This window comes from Hyperolius riggenbachi, chromosome 1, assembly GCF_040937935.1.
Source record: "Hyperolius riggenbachi isolate aHypRig1 chromosome 1, aHypRig1.pri, whole genome shotgun sequence".
NCBI lineage: Eukaryota > Metazoa > Chordata > Amphibia > Anura > Hyperoliidae > Hyperolius > Hyperolius riggenbachi.
In genome coordinates, this window is record NC_090646.1 from 184,671,046 (window position 1) to 184,684,799 (window position 13,754).

At 42.6% G+C, this 13,754-nt stretch overlaps 1 protein-coding gene across 1 annotated transcript in view; it reads right to left on the bottom strand.

The window, feature by feature from the left end:
* LOC137570395 (FHF complex subunit HOOK-interacting protein 1A-like) overlaps window positions 1-13,754 on the bottom strand; it is a 285,196-nt gene that overhangs the window by 165,272 nt on the left and 106,170 nt on the right. The window lies entirely within an intron of this gene.

Consider the following 13,754-nt stretch of genomic DNA (forward strand, 5'->3'; position numbering starts at 1 on the left):
CATTACTTGATTTGCGGCATCAATATATATCCGATTCGATCATACTGATCAAATCTGGCAGAGATCAATGTCACAAAGCCCAATTGATTGTTTTTATCAATTTCCGGTCAAATTCAATGAAACAATTGATCCGACGTGCTGGAAGGATCTTACTCAAAAGGGCTCGGTTGGTTGTGCAGCAGTGACGGTGTCCAATATTCCAATTATGGTGGACTGACACGACAAACTCCCAACCGGTTTGCTCCTATGTAATGTGCCCCCATTCTCCAGGCCCGTGGTGAGTGTATAAGTAGCTCATCTATCTGCCGCGTGCCTCCTCTAGCATCTTCTCTCCATTGCCGCTGAGGGCCCCTGTACCTCGTGACCCCATCTCATGTACTGATGTCATGTACGTCAAATGCCATGGCGTATGTAAGACACTAGAGGAGGTGTGCAGGGAATCGGTGAGCTGCTTCCACACCCACAACAGCACCGGGGGGGCGATACATTACATGAGGGGAGGCCCAGCAGGCAGAGGTGGAGGTGCTAAGAACATTTCCAATAGTTTCCATGCTGAAATCTATTGGAATTCAGTGGCAATATGTGGGTAAGTATCCCTCTCTGATTAGAGAGGGATCTATCAGATGGTTGATCTGGTGGCCATTGGCTAATGTATGGACACCTTATGTGCATTTCTGCCCTAATCACCATATCTTTTTTTTTAACTCTATTTATTGAAGAATGTATCATAAAAATTAACATTTACCTTCAGTGCAAAGTTCCAGAAAACAGACTAGGAACAATATTCATTATCATTATAATATCACATTACAAGAAGGTTCAAATTGTACAAAATAGTATTTATGAAACATTGTCCTGAGGAGTTACACTGTTGTGTGATCTGAACCCAGCGAATAGAGATCCTTTAAGGTAGTGATATAAATACATTTTCCAACTATGCACTGTGATGAGAATGACTATCAAAAGATTATTATCAAAGCTTAAAATATAACAAAACAATAACTTTCTAACCGCACCATGGGCCTTTTTTTTTTGCTAACCTAACCAGTAGGTAGCCTCCTTAAACTAACCAGTTTGGCAGGGCAGGTCTCAGTTAGCAGGAGTATACATTTGTCAGTCCCTATCTAGGTATACTGTTGATAAGAATGTATAAAGGTCTGAATATGTTTCAAGCTTTAGTGGCCACTTACTGTAGGGAGACTATCCAGCCAGGGGGACCAAATAAGGTGAAATTTACCAATACATCCTCTATTTTTATAAGTTATCTGTTCCAGTGACAGGTTGGCGTTAATAAGGTTTTTCCACTGTTCAATTGAGGGAGATCTAGGGTTCATCCAATGTAAAACAATGGCTTTGTTAGCAAAATAGTATACTTTCCTAATAATAGATCTGTGTTGTTTAGACCAGGTCTCTACGTCCAAGACTCCAAGAAGGGCAATTTGGGGGAGTGGGATCTATCTGTATCTCGGTTATTTGCAAAATTAATATGAACACTTCATCAGACCAAAAGTTTCTCAAACGTGGGCAGCTCTAAATCATGTGAAAATAATCAGCTGCATATAGTTTACATCTAGGACAGCAATCTGATAGGCAATATCCCATTTTGATCATGCATTTAGGGATGAGATAAACTTGATGGATTAGAAAGGTTTGTATAAATCTATCATTTGCTGCCACAGATACTTGGGATGGTAATTCCCAGACATCTTCCCAGTCTTCCCCGGTGAGTGTTGGAATCGCCTAATGCCACCTGTCATAGGATGGGTCCTCCCCGATCCCGACATTCACTGCATATGAATATAGAATGGACATAAGACCAGCAGAGCCCTGGGTTTTAAAGATACCAATTAATGGGAATTCGGATAAAGTCTGACTTTTTCCCAGAAATTGGTTCCACAATGCATGTCGCAATTGTAAATACTTATAAAAGCTCTGTCTAGGCAGATTAAATTGTAGTCTACCATATCTTTTATTAGAGTTTGTTTATATACTATGTGTTGTCCTATGTAAGCTTATATTGGTACATATGCCAGATTAAAGTGGACCTAAACTCTTGCACAGGACACATAGGGAAACAGAGAGAAATGCACCCTTTGTGTTTTTAGAGAGAAGAGCCTATCTTTTTTGTTCTCACAGCTGTGGCAGCACAGAAATTAAGCAGTCCTCAGCAGACACAGCTAACATGTAAGCATAGGATGTTACCACTTTGTCTGCATCCATGAAAGCAGCAAGTAGACACTTCAGAGTTATTGCAGGTGCTCTGTAAGCTGTAACAAGGAAATTATTTTTCTTTAAAGGGTATTACACTGAGAGCAGAGATGAAGTTCTGAGTTCAGTTCCACTGAAATGTTATATTTTCTTAAATACAGAAAAACAGATTCTTTAATTTACATTATCGTTCCTTCATTCCTATATATTTCTCTTGTTTGCATAGTACAGTACAATATTCCTCATACAAAATATACTAATAAAGAATACATAACCATAATACTGTACAACAATGCATACCCCAGCTCCATGTGAAAAAATTAGCACTTGCAACAGCAAATCTTCAAGCTGTGGTGATTAACATTAATCTTTAGCAGGGCTAGATGTATGTGAAAATACAACACAACAGCATAGTCATTCTCTAGAATTTATAGTATTTGCGTATACATATGTTACTAGTGCTCATTACTGAGAGAGGTGATAAAATAAGTGCTGCTGCCTTAGCAGTGTGTGGAGCTAATTATGAGATACTGCACAGAACTTCTGCTTAAAGGCAGAATAGTAAATACTAAGTTAATTAACTCCACTAATGGTTTATATCAGTTGCAGGGCTGCAGTATTACCATTTCTGCTCTTCTGTCACAATTTACTGCAGCGCTAGTATTCTGCTGATATGGTAACTAGAACCTGTCCAAACCCAGAATGGAACTAATGTCATCAGCTAGATGGCCAGCACTAAGTGCAGGAACGGTAAGTTATTAGAATGTAAACATTTTTCATACATACTGCTGGTGACAGCTAAAACTTTCACATGGCAATGTCAATCTCATTTAGCTGCTTATCTTCAGTCAGCTCTAAATGGATCTTCAGCAAAGTGTGTTGGCTGTCAATATGTTAATGCTTCAACATAAAAAACAATACCACAGCAATGTTTTGCAAAACACCCCAAAGCAGTGGGTTTGGATGCCACAGAACCACACCTAGATGACCCCCACCTCAATAGGTAAGTATCAATAGCTATAAGGCTACTGAGAGTAGCTCTGCTCTGTGTTTTGGCCATGTTTTGCAGCACAATTTTAGCTGTGTTTGTAAGCGCTGTACCTGCAATAGTACAGCACTTGTGATTTGACCTTTTGTGCAAGCGGCCAGAAGGATGGACCTCCTCCAGAGAAACTTCAAGCAAGATGAGAAAACTTGGGACGCGGTCCAGACTCAACCTGGAGAGAAGGCTGTAATTAACAAGAAAATTGATGCTAAAACATTTTCAAAAAGTTTTTTTTTCCAATTAACTCCACTTTTACAGATTTTGGACCAATGTCTAAGTGGTCTCAGGACACCCTGTACACATTAGCTTGGTGGGTAGGTTGGGATCTGGATGGGTAGCTGTGTGGGTGGCTTTATATGTTAGCTACCATTTCAGGAAACTCCTGAATTACCAGGCACCACATTGGCCACGCCAGGGGTTGTCCGTAGAGTATCCATGCCCACCAGCAGTGCCTGTAATGCTTTGCAAGGTGGGAGAAGCTATATTACTGCTCCTGGAAAGGTGCTACTATCCGCTGTTTCCAGCTATAGGAAGTCTGCATAACAGCTGGGGGCTTGTCTTCTCATAGCACCTTATGTCATGGGATGCATACTTTATCGAATTTCTGGGCTTATTACTGATAAAACACAGCTACCACAATGTCAAATATTAAGTACATTTATCAAGTACAAAGCTTTTACTGAAGCAATATCAGCAAAAAGAAAAGCAGAATCTGCACTCAGGCAACACACAAGGCTGCCTTAGGAATATTTAGCTTGATACCAGGGAAAATATTACAAATACAATACAATTAAACATAAGGAGAAACACCAATCCTTAAAGAGAAAAATTTAACTTCATCCCAATCAGTAGCTGATGCCCCCTTTCCCATGATAAATCTATTCCTTTTCTCAAACGGATCATCAGGGGGTCTGTATGGCTAATATTGTGGTGAAACCCCTCCTACAGTGTGATGTCAGGACCATGGTCCTGACAGTTTCCTGTGTGTGAACCCCCTTTCATTGTGGGAAATAGCTGTTTACAGTTGTTTCCAACAGCCAAAAAAGCAAGCAGCATCTCATTCCACTGACATCACCTGCCAGCAGTAAAAATGTCACCATGTGATAAATGTCAAAATGTAAATCAGGGAGAGGAAAGATTTTACAATGGGCAAACACTGACTAAATCATTTATACATTATTGTAAAAATGAAGCACTTTTTTATTACATTATCTTCACTGGAGTTCCTCTTGAACAGGTAATACCTTAATGTAAATTTACATATCTAGCAATGGAAGCCTCAGTTGCTCTAAAGAGAAGCAACTGCTACTACCATATTTCTAGCCTTATAAGATGCACCAAAAAAACACCCCCTTTTCTATGCATTTTTGCGCTGCGATCACGTAAACGTGCACGCGATTGCAAAAACGCATACGCAAATTGTTTTGCAATAATTCCAAAAATTGCAGGGATCCCCCCCCCCCCCCCTTTTGGGTGTGAAAAAAGGCATCTTATAAGGCAAAAAAATATGGTAGTTGTCACTGGGTTTTATCTGAGCCCACAGATTTCCCCAACTTAGTGTTCCTCCATTGAGCACAGACACCAGTATTTCACTCTTTTTCAGCAGTGGAGAGGACTGCTATTGACCTAATTTGATTAACCCATTTAAAGAGAGGTAATTAAGCATCTATAGCAAACCATGGCAATTACAATCACAAATTATTTGTTAATTGATTTAACTATACAGTGATATACATGTAGCCTAAATGCTCTGGGCAAATTTGTATCTAGCCTCCTGATCACCTCCACAATTCAAATTTCTTAACTGTCTGTCTCAATCTAATTGTGCTTCCGTCCATCCATATTTTATAAAAAATAATTTCATGTGAGGGAATGAGGTATGCTAAGATAAGTCTTAACCGTGCACTACATACGGTTATATTGTTGTTGCTGAGTGCTCAAACAAAAGTACTGTGTCCAATTCCCCCATGAACAGTAATCTAATCCTGACTGCATCAGTTATAATGACTGCATCAAACTGATGACTATGTATTGTCTATTATTTATTTGTGTTGATTCCAGTTTATTGCAATGATTCTTGACAAAGGGATGCTATGTTGATGAAATGTTGGAATAAAGCTGGCCATACACTGGCCCGATTTACCGCCGTTTCGACAGCAGATTCGATCACTGGGATCGAATCTGCTGGCAATCGTTCGCGTTACACGCCGAATTTCGATTCATTTCGTCCGATCCCGTCGATCGCGCCGTGCGGAAAATTACCGTCGATCGCCCGCGGGTGAAGAGCGCATCGCTAGCGGCGTTCGAGTGCCCGACGACCGACGCAATAGAGCCCGCATACATTACCTGCTCCGCCGGCGCGACTGCCCCCGCTCGTCTCCGCTCTTCTCCGCTCTGGTCTCCAGCATGCCTTCACTTATTCCTGCCCGGCAGGAAGTTTAAACAGTAGAGGGCGCTCTACTGTTTAAACTTCCTGCCGGGCAGGAAGAAGTGAAGCATGCTGGAGCCGGAGACCAGAGCGGAGACGGAGAAGAGCGGAGAGAGACCCGGGAGTCGCGCCGGCGGAGCAGGTAATGTATGCGGCGGGGGGGGGGGGGGGAGCGGCAGCAGCAGCAGCAGCACCACCACAACAGATTGTGAACGGTTTCAGGCTGAAATCGGTTCACAATCTGTTTGCAGTAAAGGTAGCCATACGATCCCTCTCTGATCAGATTCGATCAGATAGGGATCTGTCTGTTGGTCGAATCTGATGGCAAGTCGACCAGTGTATGGCCACCTTAAGTCTTTGATCAGACCCCACCAACAGAGAGCTCTGTTGGTGGGGAGAAAAGGAGGAGTGAGGGAATCACTGGGCTGTGTTGTGCGGCCCTGCAGCTTGGCCTTTAAGCTGCAGTGGCCTATTTTGACAAAAATAGCCTGGTCTTTAGGCGGGTTTAAGCCCATGGTCCTCAATAAACCAGTCGAGTGTTCCAGTGACCTCCATGTTTCCTCAGGTCATCTTTTCCCAAGTGGAGGAGAAATGGGAAATGCTGAAAAACAGTCATTTGTATTTGAAAGCAAAATAAAAGTAAACATGTATGAAAACACTTTTATTATTAGAATCTATTGTAATAATATATTCTAACAAATCAACACTATTTAACTTTATGGAGGAAAAAAGCGAGAAAGTGTAAGAAGGAATATGAGTTGTCTTTTTAATGCCAGGCAATTTCAGTGGCATAAAGAACTTTAATGGCCCATCCTTTATTGCACCTTTGTAATTTCTGCTTAACAAGCACAATATTTATTTTGTGCAAGTAATGTATACTGTCTCGGGAATTGCATTAGCAAAATACAAACGGTGCTACCGAGGTGTGTATTCAGAGTAGAGACTGCACATTCTTTCACTGCAATAGTACAATAATACACCTAAATGTCTCCCTCTGGGATCCAGAAAAGCACCAGCACAGCACAATATGTCCAGTGGCCGAAGTAACATCAATTGGAAGCAGATGCAGAGACAGGCAATATAACATTCTGCTGCAACCCGTCTCATTCCTTAGAGTGCCTTAATGAAAAATTAAATATTAATTCATCAAGAAGGGTCGTGTCGCCAATTAAGATTCTCCTTTTGTTGTCACTGCAACGTTTAGTGTTGTGAAGCTGAGATGGACAAATAAAATGTTTAAACACTTCCAGTATGGCATCTGTCCGATGTCTCTTTTAAAGGGAACGTTTAGTGATATAAATTATTATCGCTTTATTAAAGATTAGTATCACAATTAAAAAAAAAAAACATAAGCAAATATTGTTTCCAGAAGAAGGTTAAATATCAAGTATCAAGTACCGAATGACAGCATATGATTTGTTTGGTGTTTTATCTGCTAGTTTGAATAGAAAACTTTGCTCAAGAAAGGCCGCACTCAGACGCAGCATGATGCACTTTTCTTGCTGCTAGGTAACCACACTAGGGAAAATGCGCAATTAACTTTTTCTCCTAGGAGATACATTTTTAGCTTCTCTTTAAAATAACTGTTCTGCACTTTACAAAAGTAGGTGAAAAAGTACTGTCAAAATGATTTGAGTATTTTCTTGCTTCCTGGTGGCGAGGCCTTATATTTACAAGGTGCGAAAATATCACCTAGAAGAAAACTCAGGAGAAAAAGTTAATTGCATATGGGCCATGGCGTCAAGCACTGATGTGTGGGGCTATAAACGCCGCCATTCGACTGCATTGATTTTCATTTGAAAGGCATTCGGTGTCTGACAGATAAAAGAAGACTGAACTGCACGACAAGCGCGCAGATGAGACTCCCATATGAAAGAGCCCTAAGAGACTTCTTAAAGTGTACCTATAAGGAAAAATACCACCCAATTTAGATTTTTACCTGAGCCCCCCCCCCCCTCCCGCACCCCACCTCTGCATTCCAGCCCTGGGAGCCCCCCCCCCCCCCCGTACTCCATTGATAAGGCCTTGTTGACGGAGCTTTTTTTTTTTTCGCCGAACCCTAAACATCTCCTTGCTACTGCGCAGGCTGCATAGTGCGGTCTGTGCTCATTCCCATATGGGAGCGCGGCCGTGAGATTTCAGAGGGTCCCAGGGAGTAGCAGTGGTCGCAGGAGGACGTGGGAAGCCTCTGGAGGGTCCATAGGCATCCCTCTACCCAGGTAAGTATCTAACGTTTGCCTCTATTGAGCTCACAGGTTGGACTTAACTACCAAAGTAAAATAACACTTTCTTGTGCTCACAAATCCTAAACAGGTGGAGTTATAGGTAGAACACCAAACTAACTAGACCTGTATTTGCAGTTCATAGCTTATTTTTCTTTCCAGTGTTTTTATATTTCTGTATATACAAAATCTTTCTTCTGTACTGCCTGAAATGTAATAATTTCAGAATGATAAGGAGCAACCCTATAAAAAGGCATCCATAAATTCCATACAGAGGCAGTTACCTACCACAATAGCTTTTTGGTGACAACATTCTTTTTGTGTATGAATCATACAATATTCAATATCAATACAATATGTGTATTATGAATCATACCATATTCAAGACCAACAGATACAAAATATATTACCCTAATAACTAATATTGAATCTTATTAGGGGCAACTCCAGGCAGCTCTCTGAACTACTTGCTCTGCCCAATACACAGTACAGGTCTGGGTCAGTGGAACAAATCTGTGAGGGTTCACCATCACCAAGAATGGCAACATCTCCAGGAGTGTTGCCCACTGGTGTCCAAAAGAAATAAAGTGCCACATTTACTTGTATATGGCCAGCTTATGATCTGACCCTAGAAAGGCAAGTGTTACAGATGAGTGTGAGGTCAACCACTGCGGGCAACAGGGTGGCGTAGTGGTAAGTACTCTCTCCTTGCAGCGATGGAACACCAGTTCAAATCCCAGCCAGGGCAGAATTTGTATGGTCTCCCTGTGACAGATAAGTTAAACCATTCCGTTTGCATGCCCCTGATGACGCAACAGCGAAACCAGTCGGGCTTACGGTGGTAGATGAGGACGGCAAGCCAGGGTTTTTGTGATACGCGAGATAACTTTGAAGGTCCCTGTCACAAGGGCCTGGAAGTGAGTACTGTGATTGTATTTAATCGTTGATGTGCAATAAATGTGTTGTTTTTAAACGGAATACACTTAGATTTGTCCCGATTATTATTGTTTTTATGCTGGGAGCGGTTGTTGTTAAAAGGAGAAGCTGCAATACGAATCTCCGAGGATTTATGAGGAAAGTGATCGTTGTGGTGATCGTATTAGTGATCATTCTGAGCCTTTAGACTAGGGATGGTCATAGTCAGCCAACTTTGCTACGCTGGAACTACGCGTAGTTTTACGCAATTACGTTTCGCCAAACTACGGCTTCGAAATCTAATATTCGCTTTGTATGCATTTCGTAGACTACGCGTTAAAACACGCAATTAGGCGTAGTGCGAAACATAGTGTATGCGGACGCTTATGCCCTTATGTGTAAAATTTTACACATTAATTCCTCTTTAAATGCTTATGCCGGGAACTCTTCTATGCGTATATTCCCCTTTCCAAGGCGTAATTTTGTAAGCATACAATCGTACGCGGAAAAATAGACACGAGTAACTCATTCGTAGTTCACTTCGCAATACACATGTTAACTATGCGTAGTGTGCGTAAACTACGCGTAACGGTACTTCACTATGCGTGAATTCGTAAGCGTAGTTTTGAAACTTCACCTACGAACTATGATGCGTAGATGCGAACTACGATGTGTAAATTCGCACTGGCATAGTTTCTGCTCATCCCTGCTTTAGACCTTATAATTTGGATCTCTTCAGAAATTGGTAAGCCTGCACTTTGAAGGGTGTCTGGTGATGAATATGTTAGCCTGAAACACCATACAGCACTGAAGCTATTTAAGGAAAGTTAATTGGCTTCCCCCTAAAAAAATTGGCTCTAGACTATGATACATACACTACACAAGACATACATAGACATATGACTATGGCAGGGATTAGTTTGTGAGCTCCTCTGAGGGACAGTTAAGTAGCGAGACAATATACTCTGTACAGTGCTGTGGAAGATGTCGATGCTATATACAGTAAATACTAAAAAATAATAACTTGTTCCATTCTGTGTCAGGTTAAAAGGCATCCTGCATTATCTGTGGAGTCAGCCCAAGCTGTGGTGAGCTGCAGCCAAATAAACGAGCTACCCGACCATTAGAAACACTCCAAACCGGTTTATGCAGAAAGTAGTTCAAATATATCAGTAAATGTATGCTTATCGTGATGTTTCTAATAGAGAGATAAACTTTTTTCATTAATGGACAAGCATGTTTAAAAGAGGCAAACTGAAATGACTGCACAATCCTTCCTGATAACACTTAACCAGCTGAGCGGTCTGGACGAGCTCAGCTCGTCCAACACCGCCAGCGGCTGCCGCTCAGGCCCTGCTGGGCCGATTTGAATGAAATAAAAAGCAGCACACGCAGCCGGCACTTTGCCAGCCGCGTGTGCTGCCTGATCGCCGCCGCTCTGCGGCGATTCGCCGCGAGCAGCGGCGAAAGAGGGTCCCCCCAGCCGCCTGAGCCCAGCGTAGCCGGAACAAAAAGTTCCGGCCAGCGCTAAGGGCTGGATCGGAGGCGGCTGACGTCAGGACGTCGGCTGACGTCGATGACGTCACTCCGCTCGTCGCTATGGCGACGATATAAGCAAAACAAGGAAGGCCGCTCATTGCGGCCTTCCTTGTTTATTCTGGGCGCCGGAGGCGATCGGAAGATCGCCTCCGGAGCGCCCTCTAGTGGGCTTTCATGCAGCCAACTTTCAGTTGGCTGCATGAAATAGTTTTTTTTTTTATTTAAAAAAAACCCTCCCGCAGCCACCCTGGCGATTTAATCAGAACGCCAGGGTGGTTAAAGGAGAACTCCACTTATTTTTATTGTATTGTACATTTACTATGCACCACATTTTTTATTTACACATTTTAGAAAGTTTTTGACTTTCAAAAGTTATTAGCTGCAGAAGTTTTTAGCTGCACCAGATTGTAAGCCTCTTGCCAGCTGACCTCTCTGAATCAGTCTGAAGAAACATGGAGTAGCTGATTTTTTGCAATACAGCTCTAATGCCTAGTACACACCATGCAATTTACTGTCAGATAGATGGATCGAATCGATTGTTTCTGACAAGTCTGATCTGATTTCCGATGGTTTTTCTGATCAATTTTGTATAGAAGTGTTCAGAAAATCAATCAGAAAAATCAGATTGGATGATAGATTCGACCCCTTTATCTGACAAGAAATTGCATGGTATGTATCAGGCTTAAGGACACAGGTGTTATTTAAAGAGAACAAAATAAAGAATGCCCGAAGGAAGCTTGTCAATGATAAGCAAGCTTGAATAAGCAATGATGAACAAGGGGTGTGAAAAAACCCTTATTTTTCACCCTAACATAAACAGTGCTTTCAATAACTGAAATCCCATTTTCAGCAGTATGTCAGTCAGTCGTATTGTAAGGATCAGGCAATAGCGTAGTCAGGGACAGGCGGAGTCGAACACGTGTATCAGATGGCAGAGGTACAGGAGTATCAGACAAGAGCAAGGTCAAGAGGCAGGCAAAAGGTCGGTACACAGATAAATATACAATAGATATTACTTCAATAATATTACTAGAATATTACGAATAAATTACAAGATATAACTAAAAAGTACAAGACTGACTGACTAGAGTACATATATATTGTGCGTCTACACAATATATTAATGTAACTCAAAATACAGCTAGCTAGGCCAAGAACCAGTGAACTGATTAGTATCAAGGCCAGTGAGCAACTTACTCACTTGGCCTAATATACCCAAGAGATAAAGCAGACCCAGCCCCCAGGATGACAGCCCCTCCTGTCAGACACTCCTCCTCAGCCTGTAAAGGGTGCTCTGCCCCACACGCGCCCAACAGGGGGAACTGTGCGTGCGAGCCCCTAGTTGCACCGCTGGAGGGATGCCGGGGACACCTCCAGGGTACGTCGGAGGGATGCCGGGCATGCCCTGAGAAGACGCTGGAGCGGAAGTCCCACTGTCGGAGACGCCGCGGGACTCGCTGGAGGAAGGTAAGATTGTTACACATAGTCAGATCACACCGCAGGTGTCCTGAACCCAATGCACGGCAAATGAACAGTTTCCATTGCGTGCAGAGTGGTGTAGAGCGATCCAAGAATCTGCAGCGTGCTGCAGATTCTTGCACAGGCCGCATCCGCACACATGCGCCCGCTGTCCTCTCCATACACTTCCGCATCGGGAGATGCGGAAGTGATGCGGATGCCAGTGGAAGTGATGCAATGTGGCTAGGTAGCCGCACTCGCATCACTTGTTAGTGGAAACGGGCCCTTATTGAGTTCTAGCTCTTCTCCTATTTTGACTGTTATGGATAGTGGCACCATCCACCTATCTAATATTAGTACCAAAATGATTTTAAAGGCTCGTACACACGCTTGACTAAAGTCAAGCATGTGTACAGCGGCCCCCGACCCCCAAGCGGTCTGACTGGCAGATCAACTCAGCACTCGTGACTGCCAATCCCTTTGTCCATATCATTCCCCCACCCACCACGTGACATCACACAAACGCCTCTTTGTGATCCCTCTGCCTCCTCGCATAGCAACACAGCGCTTCATCAGCTACACAGCTGACTTGCGTCAATGCAGCCCAGCGATGACGCCCGTCGGGGATCGGGTCCTGATCCCTGACGGGTGACATGCATCAAAGGTGTGCACGCACCTTAAAATGCAGATCATCCCAAGGTTTGTTGCAAGTTTAAAGAACGACTCCCGCGGATCTGTGTTCACATCTTTTAATAAATAGCTAAGGAAAAATAAAACACCACAGACTGGTTTTAAAGAGAATCTGTATTGTTAAAATCGCACAAAAGTAAACATACCAGTGCGTTAGGGACCATCTCCTATTACCCTCTGTCACAATTTCGATGCTCCTCGCGTGGAGGAAAGTGGTTAAAAACAGTTTTAAAAAGTTTGTTTATAAACAAACAAAATGGCCACCAAAACAGGAAGTAGATTGATGTACAGTATGCCCACACATAGAAAATACATCCATACACAAGCAGGCTGTATACAGCCATCCTTTTGAATCTCAAGAGATCATTTGTGTGTTTCTTTCCCCCTGCAGCTATCTTCCACTGAAGTGTCAGGCTGTTTCTTCCTGCAGAGTGCAGACACCTGTGCCTGTATGTAATTCCTCAGTATGTTAAAGCCCAGCCAGCTCAGAGGAGGATTTATCCAGCTTGTAAAAGATAATAGAACAGAGAGAAGCTGCACTAATCTAAATATCACACAGGCAGTGTGCAGAGAGGGGCCTGGATGGGGGAGTTCATAGCAGAACCACAACACTGAAGAACTTGGCAGCCTTCCAGACACAGGCCTGACAAGTCTGACAAGAGAGAGATAAGTTGATTTATTACAGAGACGGTGATAGTAGAACGTGCTGCAGTAAGCCAGAACACATTAGAATAGCTTTTGGAACTTGTAGGATGATAAAAAACAGGATGCAATTTTTGTTACGGAGTCTCTTTAAACATTTTTGGCAGTAATTTGAAAGTAGATGAGCTACCATAAATTTTAGCTTTATTAGATAAAAGATCTGCCACATTATATATTCATGCAGCACAGACTTTGTATTCACACACTGCAGTAAAACAGAAGCAGCCCGGGATCTGCGTTTCACAAAACAGCCATGGATTAGCAGCAGTAGGCAACTCTGTCCTCTGAGTCACGGTATTAGCATTATTGCTGCTGACGAGGTCAGTTTTTTCTGCATCATAGAGAGCACTCCTAATAGCCACTAAATGAAATGTTTGATCACACTTCTGGAGTCTCTAAGAGAACAAAGGTACTTCACTTTCTGTCATTTAAGAAGGAGCCCTAGTGGATTACAGTGCATTTCAGTGTTTAAACTCTCTAATCTCTCCCATTATCTGGAGCTGTAAACAGTTAAATTTGTCTATGTCTTCGGATCACTTCCCATCTG